Below are 11,804 nucleotides of genomic sequence, written 5' to 3' on the forward strand. Positions count from 1 at the left end.
AGTATCCCTGCAATGTGATTACATGGCCAGAAGGTGGCGCCTTGTTCATCCATCTTACCACTGCAAATGCATATCAATGGTGGATGATAAAGTAACATTTCCTTTGAGTTAAGCTTGACTTCTTGTGATTCATCCGGGTTGTTTTCCTGGCAAGTGGCTCCTTTCAGGAAGTTGTTTTGACTTCCCCATCTACTTCACAGCTCTGGGAGTTCTAATATTAACTAAGTCCAACTCTACTTAGCTTATAATAGTGGAGAACTATTCTTTTGGGGGGGCGTCCAAGTCCCAGGCTGTATTATAAGATAATCCATTACCAATGGCAATAGCTGTTTGCTCAAGCATCCACTCCTGATTCATCTTCAGATTCAGATTGGTTCCTTGAAGGCATTTCACAATCTAACTAACATCCTCCTGGTATGGATGATGTTGCCTAGTTGGGTAATGAGATGTCTGCAAACAAATAACCAAGGCCAGTTACCAATTTCTTAACAGGGTTGTCAGTTGCTTCTTGTAGATAAATGTGATGGAGACACCATCATGTACCTTAAAGTGTAAACCTCACTGAGGCCTAAGAGCCTCCAGATTTGGAATGGAGAGGTCTTTTCATGGGGAAGTTGCATCATGTGGAGCAAGCAGGAGTGGACTCTGGAAGAAATTTGCCCATTTGCAAGCCAAAAGAACGAGAAATAAGGATTGTATTTCCTTGTTTGTCTTTAAAATAAATAAAATCGACATACCTCTCAGATAATCAGAAAGACCAAAAGGAAACAAAAAAGCCTTGTCACCAGCAATCAGCACCCATATGAGCAGAGATTAACACTAAGAGTAACACTAGACCAGGGGTAGGCAACCTTGGCTCTTTTATGACTCGTGGACTTCAACTCCCAGAATTCCTGAGCCAGCATGGGGGAAACTTTGGCCCCTTCATGACTCGTGGACTTCAACTCCCAGAATTCCTGAGCCAGCATGGCTCAGCTTGGAAACCTCTCCCTTTCCCCTCAGCAGGGCTGGCTCAGGAATTCTGGGAGTTGAAGTCCATGAGTCATAAAAGAGCCAAGGTTGCCTACCCCTGCACTAGACCAAGTAAACAATACTCTAATCAAGGAACTACCGAAGCAGACGAACAAGCTAACAATAAACAACAAACTAACCAAGGAACTACCAAGACCACTCCCACCAACACGGACAGGACAGGACAGGCCATTAGTATATAAAAATAAGAACAAACCCTACTCGCTTTCAGCACTGATGATGTTACCTAGTGTGGTAATGAAACGTCTCCCAAGAAAACTACCACACTCAGAGAGCACCAAGGACATCGCAGTCTTGTCCATCTTTCAAGGGTTCGTTTTTTTTTCATGTTTTGCTTTTGAAGTTAGACTCCATAGTCCACAGGAGTCTTTTGGGGAAGCATCACTTTTATTAAGTCTGCTTCTGAATCAGGGTGTGGCACCCAGCAGTGGGGGGCGGGGCGGGGTGCAGGGTGGTTTCCCCGTGATTCAGTACGAAGGAAAGAGATGAGTTCCAGAAAGGTAGATGCTGAGTCTTCCCTTGGGTATGTGAGGATCGGGGAGCATGCACGATAACATCCTGGGGAGTAACTGGATCTTCCTCTGGCAGGCAAAGGTGATGATGATATGATGTTACGCAACGGAGAAGACAGATGAACCAAGAATTAGGATGACAGTCAGAAAAAATGACTGCAATTAGAGAGAGGCAAGTTTCCATTCGCAAAATTTCTACAGAAATGAGGTGGATCTTAGAATGGGTTTTCACACAGCAAATAAAAGATCCTTTCTTTGACATCCCAGGAAAGGGTGGAGGCAATTCTTATGTGAGGTGTGCAAGAGGGATGCCGTAATGTAGATCAGTGTTTCTCAACATTGGCGTACAGGCTGGGGATTTCTGAGAGTTGATGTCCACCCATATTCAAGTTGCCAAGGTTGAAAAACACTGGTGTAGATCCTGATGACATTTGGAGACAGCAACAAAGATGATCAGGGGACTGGAGGCTAAAACATATAAGGAACGGTTGCTGGAATTGGGTATGTCTAGTTTAATGAAGAGAAGGACGAGGGGGGACATGATAGCAGTATCCCAATATCTCAAGGGTTGCCCCAAAGAAGAGGGAGTCAAGCTGTTCTCCAAAGCGCCTGAAGGCAGGACAAGAAGCAACGGATGGAAACTAATCAAGGAGAGAAGCAACCTAGAACTAAGGAGAAACTTCCTGACAGTTAGAACAATTAACCAGTGGAACAGCCTGCCTCCAGAAGCAGTGAATGCTCCAACCCTGGAAGTTTTTAAGAAGAGACTGGACAGCCATTTGTCCGAAATGGTATAGAGTTTCCTGCCTGAGCAGGGGGTTGGACTCGATGACCTCCAAGGTCCCTTCCAACTTTATTATTATTATTATGGATCATCGCACAGTCAGCCAGATGTTCAGACTGGATTTGGAATTTTGTCTACCTATCAAGTCCTTACCAAGGACCTGGGATAGGCAGATGTGGATGTTTGATGGTATTACAGATATCGTTGCAGGATGGAAGCAGTTCCTAGTAAGGCCGCCTTTTGCACTTGACTAATAGTGAATTTGTCAATGCCAATGATGTTCAAGTGGTGCTCCAGTTGTTTTGGGATTGCACCCAAGGCGTATTATTATTATTATTATTATTATTATTATTATTATTGTTATTGTTATTGTTGTTATTATTATTATTATTATTATTATTATTATTATTATTATTATTATTATTATTACTTCTGCTCATCCAGTTGTCCTCTGGATTCAGAGTAGAGATGAAACTACTCGAAATTTGATTGATTGATTGATTGACTACATCCCATCAAGTCATTGTTGACTCTTATTTACCACATTGGTAGAATTTCTCCATGACAATTTCTTCCTTCAGCTCTTCTAACAGTGCACCCGCCGCTGCTGTAATTGGGTCCATCCTTCTTGCTGATGTCACCTTCTCTTTCCTTCCGCCTTTCCCAGCATCAGAGCCTTTTCCAGAAAGTTGGGTCATCGCATAATGTATCTGAAGTAGGATAATTTGAACCTGGCCATTGGTGTCTCAAGTGGGAACTCTGGATTCATTTGTTTGATGATCCATTTGTTTGATTTATTGGGTCGTCCACAATAGTCTCAGGAACATTCTGCAACACCAAAGTTTGAAGCATCAATAATCTTTCCTGCTTCTTTAAACCCCAACCTTTGCTTCCATGGAGTATCACAGGTGATACCACAGCTTGCACAATTCTGAACGTCATAGGTATAAACACATTATGGCACTTGAATATCTTTTCCAAGACCTTCTTGGTTGTTATTCAATATTCTAGTGCTCTTGCTTTATTGTACAATGACTTTAAGAATAGGATGAAAGAGTCTGAATTTACATACCATGACAAAGCATTATATACTTGATCTAATTGGTTAAATAAGACGCAAATAACTTAGTATGCACACATACCAAGCCATAAAGCATGGTTTATACCCTACCAGGCACTGTCAACAACAAACTATCCATATTATGACTTGGCACACCAGTTTTTTTAGATTTGTTTCTAGATCAGCCATGATCAATCCAATGTTCTCCAGATATTGCTCCTCAGAATTCTGGAACTTGTGGTCTCAACACAACTGAAGTAGAACCATTCTGGGCTTCAGGTTTGGTTCCGAAAAGCAGCTTTGGAGCATAGCAAACCATAAACCCACAGCCTTTAAAGAATTGGCATGGGCCAGCTGTTTGAAGGAGCTGTAAGGAGGTGCTACCTTTTCCCCCTTGCACTCTGGAGAACCTTTTAGGAGTTGAGTTGCAAATGCCGCACAGCTTTCCTCCAAAGGGTGACAGGTTGACATACTGCCGGCATCAGCTTTCAACAGCATCTTTGTTGCCCAGATGTGCATCCAGCTTCTTTTGTGGCTTGATGGAGATCAAAGAATGAAGAAAGGAAGGAGACCATGCCAAAGCCACAGCTTGAGGCTCAGGTAAACTCTGATTGATGATGCATTAAGAGTAGTAAGTTGCAACGGAGCCAGCAGATGCATATAATGACTGGAAAAATCAATCAGTGGCTCTTCTGCAGAATGAGTTACGGCCCACTGCAATCTCAGAAGCAGCTGATCTGATTGGATCTATGGAAAAATCTATGACATAATTATGATCAGACCCTGGAGCGGCACGGGAGAGGCCAGCTGCTTTGCTGTCTTTTCCAACGTCTGGGGGCCAAAGTCGGCCTTGAAAATTGATGCTTGAAATGGGATGGGTGGGGGAGGAAGCTAAGATTCTCTCTCATGATATTCTTCCAGGTTTTACAGTGATGGGGAGGATTCCTCTACAACTCAGCCTAGTGGTGAGGTTGCTGGGTGGAAGCCCATGTGACCCCATTTTCAAATGCAATGTGGCATGATGTGAGGGTTCCCCACAGTTGATAATAATAATAATAATAATAATAATAATAATAATAATAATAATAATAATAATAATAATAATAACAACAACAACAACAACAACAACAACAACAATAACAAACAACAACAATAATAATAATAGTAAAGTTGGAAGGTACCTTGAAGGTCATCTAGTCCAACCCCCGGCTGAGGCAGGAAACCCTATACCATTTCAGACAAATGGCTGTCCAGTCTCTTCTTAAAAACTTCCAGTGTTGGAGCATTCACCGCTTCTGGAGGCAGGTTGTTCCACTGGTTAATTGTTCTAACTGTCAGGAAGTTTCTCCTTAGTTCTAGGTTGCTTCTCTCCTTGATTGGTTTCCATCCATTGCTTCTTGTCTTGCCTTTGGGCACTTTGGAGAATAGCTTGACTCCCTCTTCTTTGGGGCAACCCTTGAGATATTGGGATACTGCTATCATGTCCCCCCTCGTCCTTCTCTTCCTTAAACTAGATATACCCAATTCCAGAAGCCGTTCCTTATATGTTTTAGCCTCCAGTCCCCTGATCATGTTTGTTGCTCTTCTCTGTACTCTTTCTAGAGTCTCAACATCTTTTTTACATCGTGGTGACCAAAACTGGATGCAGTATTGTAGGTGTGGCCTTTCTATTGAAGAATAGAATAACAGAATAACAGAGTGGGAAGGGACCTTGGAGGTCATCTAGTCCAACCCCCTGCTCAGGCAGGAAGCCCTACACCATTTCGGACAAACGGCTGTCCAGTCTCTTCTTAAAAACCTCCAGTGTTGGAGCATTCACCACTTCTGGAGGCAGGTTGTTCCACTGGTTAATTGTTCTAACTGTCAGGAAGTTTCTCCTTAGTTCTAGGTTGCTTCTCTCCTTGGTTAGTTTCCATCCGTTGCTTCTTGTCCTGCCTTCAGGCGCTTTGGAAGGTGGGAAGGATGGGCTGGAATTCTGAACTCCGTACTCTCATACAGCATCATTTTACTGCAGGCCCCAAGTTTCTTGAATAAGCATTCAGTCTTTGAACCCATTGGCCAGGTAGAGATCAGACTTCTCAACCTGGCCCACTCCAGGTATATTAGATTTTGATGGATGGGAAGTTCTGGAACCTAGAGACCCTAAAAATCTGGACACCAGCAGTTTAAACAAGGCCAGGGTGGCCAATATTGAACAGTGTTTCTCAACCTTGACAATTTTAAGGCATGTGGACTTCAACTCCCAGAATTCCACAGCCAGCATTGCTGGCTGTGGAATTCTGGGAGTTGAAGTCCACATGCCTTAAAATTGTCAAGGTTGAGAAACACTGAGCTAGGAGATCTAAGTTAGCCTTCAAATTGTGATTTCATAGATGGAGAAAATTTGAATGGAAGGGTGCCAAGATGGGGAAAGATTAGTCTAAAGCAGTATTTCTTAATTCTGACCTCTTTAAGATGGGTGGATTTCAACTCCCAGAACGCACCAGTCAGTCAGTATGTTGGCTGGGGAATTCTGGGAGCTGAAGCCCACCCGCTTAAAGTGGTCAAGGTTGAGAAGGGCTATTTTAAAGCAATTTCCTATCGCATCAATGAACGGTATGCTCTTGTCCACATGCCCTTGTTGAATTTCTGCCTATTCTACTGCAATGGAGCTGGCACTCTGAAAGGGCAACTTATCCTGATCGTGCCGTCCACTTAAGACGTCTCTACGGTCTTCCCTTGGAGCAAAAGTGGCCTATGAAACTCTACCCAGGCCTGTCTCCCAGCCTGACTCAGCACAGGAAAAATGTTGTGGGCAGGGCAGCAGATCTGAAATGAAACCCAGTTCCAGAAGCCTTAAATTGCCGTGTTTTAAGGCAGTGGTCTCAGTAAGGAAAGAAGGTCCCTGGGTCCATTTCAAGCAGGAAGTTTCAAGTGGGCCAGCAGAACCTCCACTGAATGGAGGCCCCATTCAGTAACCAGCTGTTTTGCTGAGGCAAACATTCCTCTACTTACGCACAGATTACATTCCAAGAATCTATTTATAAGTCCTTTCTGTTCCTAAGTCCAACTGAGTCTATGTAAAAGAACTTGCACACGACACTCTTAACACTTAATTCCAGACCTACTGTAATTCATGGTCAGTATGCAAAGGAAGAATGTTGTTGTTCGTCCATCGATTTTCGATGAAGACCTTGACATCTTATGGATTATGGGCCATCAGCGGTGTGTCCGTAGATGGCTGATGAGACCGATGTTAGCACGGAATGTTCTGCCACATTCTGAACAGAGAAATGTGGACACTATTGCTTCAGCATTTGCAGCTCTGGCTTTACGGAGTGCTCGCTTCTCTTGTGCCAAGATTGTCCTTCTGTGTTCATACGTCTGGCAACCCTGGTAAACCAGGGTACGCCATGTCGGTCGATCATGCGCCAAAAATTCCCAAGAGATGGGGTCGATATCCAGGGACTTGAGAGATGCTTTCAGCGTTCTTTGTATCGCTTCTTTTGTCCCCCGTGCGATCGCTTTCCTTGAGACAGCTCACCATAGAAGAGCTGTTTAGGGATGCGATGGCCTGCCCAGCGCATCTGGGCTTTCATCAACAGAGTGTAAACTGATGATAGGCCTGCTCTGGAGAGGACATCTGTATCTGGTATCTTATCCTGCCACCGGATCCTCAGAATTCTGCGCAGGCCAGTCATGTGGAAGTAATTCAGTTGCCTGACGTGCCTCCTGTACACTGTCCAGGTCTCACTAGCATACATTAGGGTAGTTAGCACACGGTAGCATCCAAAATGGAGTACACTCAGCCTTCTAAGGTACGACAGTACTGTCAAGCATATGTACCTGCTGTGCCATAAATTAACATGTTCCCACCTTCTCCTGCCTTCCAGGACCTTCTAGGATGGAGCTGTGTTTGTTTCTATTGGTGAAGGTTTGTAACTCAAAACGTTTATAAGTAGAGGACTCTGTTTAAGTCAGCTTCATGGGGATTAAGTGGCTGTATCTCACAAGCTTTGTCTTCAGCAGGACCTAGAGCAGGTCCTGCTGGCTCTTTTATGACTGGTGGACTTCAACTCCCAGAATTCCTGAGCCAGCATGGCTCAGCATGGAAACCTCTCCATTTCTCCTCAGCGTGGCTGGCTCAGGAATTCTGGGAGTTGAAGTCCACCAGTCATGAAGGGGCCATAGTTTCCCCATGCTGGCTCAGGAATTCTGGGAGTTGAAGTCCACAAGTCATGAAAGGACCATAGTTTCCCCATGCTGGCTCAGGAATTCTGGGAGTTGAAGTCCACAAGTCAGAAAAGAGCCAAGGTTGCCTACCCCTGACCTAGAGGAACTCCATGGGGTTTGTGAAGGGGGCACAGCTTGTGAAGAAATCAGCCCCCCTCACTTTGTGTGTGTTTGTATCTGTATCACTGATTGGTCTGGTGACTGTTAGCAAAAGTCTAACTCTAGAGTAGCAGTTGCTAAGTGGGTGACTCATTAAGAGGCATCCCCACCCATCCGTAATAATCAACAGTGGGTGCTGACTAGAGAGACTTCTGGTTTGCCTAGGGCAGTGTTTTTTACCCTTGGCAAGATCAGGGCAAGCTGCTTTGTCAAAATGCCATCTCCACTCTGTCTGGTAACTGCAATAGAATAGGCAGAAATTCAACAAGTGCTGGACGATAGAATTTGATTGATAGGATTGATAGGAAGTTGCTTTAAAACAACATTTTCAATCTAGCTGGCTGGGGAATTCTGGGAGCTGAAGTCCACCCAGCTTAAAATTGCCAAGTGTGAAAAGCCTGATTTAGGGGCTGCAGTGTAGACCAACAGCTTTCAGAACCTCCCAAATTCCACTAAGGATGACCAACTTTTCTTTCTGATAGACGCTGCTTTTATTTGTTTGGCAGCAGGGAAGTTGCCTGTCATGGTTCCGGACAGATGAAACTCTTGAAAGAACTTTGAGGCATTGTTTACCTTAAAGAATCTTTATCTGAGCAGCATAGCTTCGGCAGGTACATAGTCAAAGCCAAAATCTGACTTCCCCTCCCTTCAGCACATAGATCAAAACACAATTCCCTCCTACAACTAACAGTCATAAATCACATTCTCCAATTAGTTTGAAATGCTGGCTTTCCGCCCAGTTTTTTATCCCACCATGCCTTATCATCTCTTATTACAATATTTTATGTCTCCCATCACATTCCTCCCCCTCCCCCCAGTATCATCTAATTCTAAGAGTAAAGCATAAGACAGAAAAAGGCTGCATCTCCATATGTTGTCAAAGCAAGGACATCCAATGTTAGCAGCGTTGACATTGCCAGGAAAATTTTCCGCTGCTCAGTGTGGGATTATTGCTTCATTTTTGAAAGACACAGGGATATAAGGCAGATGAGTAATACTGGCAATCTGACAAAGGCCAGGTAACATGGCATTGTCTCTGTGGTCAATGGTCGAATCCCTTTTTGAAGTTCTAGCTTGCCCATGGCCAACCGTGCCTTTTCCCCGAGTCAGTATTGGGCTCCCCCACTTTTACAGAACAAAGCTTTAGACACCCAGAAACTGGCGGGTGCATTTGGGAAACATCTGCCTTTGGAATTAAGCACGATGAAAGATTCCTCTTTTGTGATGTCACCAGACAGGAATGAGCAGGAAGGACGTCTTCTCTTTTGGCAGATCTTCTGTGGGTTTCAGTTAGCCAAGAAAGGATTCTGACTCACAGCAGTGAACAAGTACCCAATGGCTAAATTGCTTTGCTAACTGCTTTTTTTCTCCTTTTCCAAGTTCACCATTCCATTACAATATTTCTCAACCTCAGTAAGATGTGTGGACTTCAATTCCCAGAATTCTCCAGCCAGCCATGCTAGGGGGTGTAGGGAGGTTCAGAAACACTAATCAGAATAACAACAGAATAACACAATAACAGAGTGGGAAGGGACCTTGGAGGTCTTCTAGTCCAACTCCCTGCTCTGGCAGGAAACCCTATATCATTTCAGACAAATGGTTGTCCAGTCTCTTCTTAAAAACCTCCAGTGTTGGAGCACCCACAACTTCTGAAGGCAAGTTGTTCCACTGATTAATTGTTCTGTCAGGAAATTTCTCCTTAGTTCTAGGTTGCTTCTCTCCTTGATTAGTTTCCATCCATTGCTTCTTGTCCTTTGGAGAATAGCTTGACTCCCTTTTCTTTGTGGCAGCCCCTGAGACATTGGGACACTGCTGTCATGTCACCCCTAATCCTTCACTATATTAAACCAGACATACTCAATTCCTGCAACTGTTCTTCATATGTTTTAGCCTCCAGTCCCCTGATCATCTTTGTTGCTCCATTCTGCACTCTTTCTAGAGTCCCAACATCTTTTTTATATCATGGTGGCCAAAACAATCTAGAAAGTTAAGTGTGGGAGAATTCTGGGAGTTGAAGTGCTCTAGAAAATGACTACTAAGTGGGGGGCTTTGAACAATGAGATTAGTTTTTCTCAACCTCAGAAACTTTAAGATGCGTCAATTTCAACTCCCAGATTTCCCCAGCCACCATGAGAAACATTGATCTAAACTGTGACGTCCCTTGTGCACACTTCACACAGAATTGCCTCCACCCTGTCCTGTGATATCAAAAAAAGAAGAGGTTGCCCATGCTGACTGGGGAATTCTGGGAGCTGAAATACATGCTTTTTAAAGTTGCTGTGGTTGAGAAACACTGGTTTTCAGGTCCAAAGAACCAGGAAGTAGTTCCTTTATTGTTCGCCTACAAACAGAATCTTGCCAGACTAAAGCAATTATTTGCTATAACTATAGATATACTCGGAATTGCTAGGGAGAATCCGCCCTTGTTCTCTTTCTACCCACCAGACATTCCAAGCTCAGCTGTCTCTTTGCCCTCTGGGAAACAGCTCCTCCCCTCCTGGGACTCTTGACTGTATCCTACCACATTAGCTAAATAACTATATCATTGATCCCTAGTGCCTTGTGTATAAATGTCTTTATAAAAATAGATATTCCCAACTGGAACCACCATTTTCAATCTGATTCTGAACTCATGCATTATTCTGCATTGCGTTCTATGGGTGGACTGAAGGATTTTAGTTTAAAAAAGAATTAATTGAAAGCGGAAATATCCTAAATCCGAAGGCTCTTGCTTTAGATGGGCCTTCTACAAGCTCCAGTTTTCTCAACTTCTGGTCTCTATTGAAAAATGAAAATAATAGTACTGATTTTACAAGGATATTGGAACACTTTCAACCGCAGGACTTCATGGAGAAGTAAGATGCCCAAGGCATTGAGGGCATGTGAGTCAAGTCAGGGAACAACATCTGCTCCATAGGCCAAACCATCATCACTGTTGATGGGATGCAATCAAAATAATCTGAGTAATATAGAGGGAGCACTTTAAAAATGCCTGCCTCCTTCCTTCCTTTCCTTCCTTCCTTCCCCTCCCTTTCTTTCTTTCTTTCTTTCTCTTTCTTTCTTTCCTTCCTTCCTTCCTTCCTTTTTTCTTTCTTTCTTCCTTCGTTTCCTTTCCTTTCCCTCCCTCTCCCTAATTAAAAAAGTATATTTAAGTTTTAAGAACCTCATTTTTCTAATTAACATCTAGTATTTAATTTCCTCTTTCTTGGCTTTGACTGTTGCAAATAATACTCTTGACTCACCCCCACTCATCCCAGCTCCTTTGTTGGAGGGATGGGCCTTGTAATCCTATTGCAGAGATTTTGTTATTGTCTCTGCTAGCAGCCCTGCTCCCCACTTAGAAAGACTTGAAGCTGGGTTTGGGACTTAACCTCCTCCAGCATCATCCATTTTATTCGTATCTTTCGGTTACTAATGGTTTCCATTGTTGTGCATGAAATGTAAATCATCATAGATAATCATAAAATATACAGGAAATGTCCCATTTCCTAGCCTTCTTCTGACCCTGATAGGATATTCCGCGCTGCTCTAGGGTTTTCAAAAGATACCCATCGGTGTTTTACCCTAGACCAGTGATGGCGAACCTTTTAGAGACTGAGTGCCCAAACTGCAACCCAAAACCCACCCAATGGGTGTGGCCCATTGGGTGGGCGTGGCCCATTGGGTGGGCGTGGCTGTGGTGGTAACGGCAGACTGGGTGGGACTAAAAAGTTCAATCAATCAATTTCAATTTTACAAGATCTTTTTTTTCCCCCGCGAGAAGTTGAAATTGACTGATTGAACTTTTTTTTTTTTTTGCACACGGCGGCGGAGGCCTAAAGCGAAAAGGTTTTATAAAACCCAGCTGAAGGCCTAGGACTGGGGCGACAGCGCGTGTGCCCACAGAGAGGGCTCTGAGTGCCGCCTCTGGCACCCGTGCCATAGGTTCGCCACCACTGCCCTAGACCAGTGATGGCGAACCTTTTAGAGACCGAGTGCCCAAACTGCAACCCAAAACCCACTTATGCATCGTCGGGTGCCGGGTGGGTGTGGCCCATTGGGAGGG

Source organism: Protobothrops mucrosquamatus, unplaced genomic scaffold (assembly GCF_001527695.2).
Source record: "Protobothrops mucrosquamatus isolate PMUCROS unplaced genomic scaffold, P.Mucros_1.0 scaffold1131, whole genome shotgun sequence".
In the NCBI taxonomy this organism is placed as follows: Eukaryota; Metazoa; Chordata; class Lepidosauria; order Squamata; family Viperidae; genus Protobothrops; species Protobothrops mucrosquamatus.